Source organism: Penaeus monodon, chromosome 34, assembly GCF_015228065.2.
Source record: "Penaeus monodon isolate SGIC_2016 chromosome 34, NSTDA_Pmon_1, whole genome shotgun sequence".
Classification (NCBI taxonomy): Eukaryota; Metazoa; Arthropoda; class Malacostraca; order Decapoda; family Penaeidae; genus Penaeus; species Penaeus monodon.
The window spans coordinates 9,852,282-9,854,360 of NC_051419.1; the positions used below are offsets into that span (position 1 = coordinate 9,852,282).

At 33.7% G+C, this 2,079-nt stretch overlaps 1 protein-coding gene across 1 annotated transcript in view; it reads left to right on the forward strand.

Annotated features, from left to right (window-relative positions):
• Window positions 1-2,079, forward strand: part of LOC119594578 (xylosyltransferase oxt-like) — a gene marked incomplete at its 3' end in the record, with an annotated part of 30,183 nt that overhangs the window by 21,464 nt on the left and 6,640 nt on the right.

Sequence of the window (2,079 nt, forward strand, 5' to 3'; positions counted from 1 at the left end):
CTCTCGCAAGTGTTGATTATTCACAGGTGATTCAGAAAAAAACAAAACCTATTTACAAATTTTCTTATGTTTATAACAAGGTTAAAAAGTAAAGTTTGTAAACATTCCAAAATGAACCAGATATCTTTATCTTTAATCCTTTATAGGGTCAAGTGAGGATTAAGTGCAGGAAGGGTAAGCATTGTAGCTCTGTTGATATCAGTAGGTAATTGTTGATGGTTGTCAAGGTGCCATTGCACATGATGCAATACAATGGCCATTTAATAAAAGAAAGTGGTACTTGTCTGTTTTTTGACAAGGCACCAGCTTGTAAAATTAGTGTTATGTTTGTCTTTTGAATTAGAAAGTAAAAACGGTATAAAGCAAAAAATGAAATAAAAATATGTGTGTAGCTGTGTGCTCATGATATCAAATACATGAGTAGTCTGAGCCCAGTTTTAAAGATATATATGTATGTAAAAGAATTATTATCCTGATGTGAATGTTTATTTAGATTTCAGACAGACTTATTCCCTTATTTTATAACCTACTAAAGAATCACAATATAACATAAATGTATCTTTTGATAGATGCCAGCCTTTGTTTCATTATTTCATTTCATAGGTTGAATTTTTAAAACCAGCACGCTTGGGACCAGACTTTTGCCAGACTAGAAATTCCCCAATAATAGATTTGCAACAAAAAAAACAACTTACATATATATCTTATATTATTGTTGTCAAACATTCTTAACCAAGGCATAGTTGGTAGGGAAATGCAGAATATATCATATTGATTCTGTCATCTATATTTTTAGAGGGGGAGGTGGGGAGAACTTCCTATAATCATATCTGTTTACAAGTGTGTTTACACAAATGACGCCATCCTTAACTTTCTGAATTGACTATCATAGATTGTATAGTCTGCTCACAGACTGCAATTGCTTTAGTAGTAAGGAACCCATTCTCACATGATATTGTGTTGAGCAAACTGCATGCTCATTTGATTGCTGATCAACTGTCTTCATCCTCTCTTGTATTGCCCTACCAGGTTATGAGGATAAGTCAAATACTCATATCGTTTTTATACATTCTATTTAAAGAACTTGACTGGTCTTTTTGTGTATGGATTAGTTTTCTACTATACAAATCTCTCTGTTTGTAATATGACACAGGATGTTTCAAGTAGGGATCCTAAATGTGGTTATGCACTTGTCAGATTTTGGCTACATAGACAGGTATTATTATTATTTTTTAAAATCTTTTAATTTCTGTCTGCTTTTTTAGGGTGGTGAGGGGGAATTAAAATTTAAAAAGTCTTTTGTGCTGTGGTCTTAACCCCATACAACTGCAGTTCCTGGAACTTACCCCCCCCCTCCAGCTCTAGGAAATATGTGTCAGGTACATGTTATATAGTGGAACAACAAAGCTGTTAAAGTTACCCAGTATTTGACAGCTCACTGGGCTTAGGATGCAACATTAATATGGTAACTGATGATTTTTGGGAAGTGGACTTCACACGAATGTGACAGCTAACAATAGTTTCTCAAAACATGTTTATTATGTAAATCAATAAAGCATGTATATATATGTATGACTTAAAAAGACCAGATGACAAACAAAAAGTTTAACGTAGATTTCCACACCAGGGAGGAAGGAAGTGGCTTTAGGAGCTGGGAGGTGGGGAAGTGGCATCAAGTGTTTTTTGGATAGAGGGAGTTGCTGACTGATGGATCTCATGATTGAAGGGAAATTTAAAGTACTTGTAAAGTTGCATACAATCCAGCCGTATTAGGAGTTTCTGAATAAAGAATAATGATGTAATCTCATTCCTGCATGTTGTGTAAATTATGGAGCTAAAAAGAAGTGTATCACTTGTTCATACTGAAAACTGAGCAAGCATGAGTCTGACCATTGCTCGTAATAAAGTGTGTATACAACAGATTGAGAATATTTGTTGAAATGTGTGAAGAGATAGAGAAATTCAGTGAATTTCATTATTTGTTATGTGAATACATATATATTCACATATGTATGTAAGGTTAGAGTTTCAGAGCAAAATGTTGAAAAGATCATTTGTATGCCTATTATTTTTATAGAC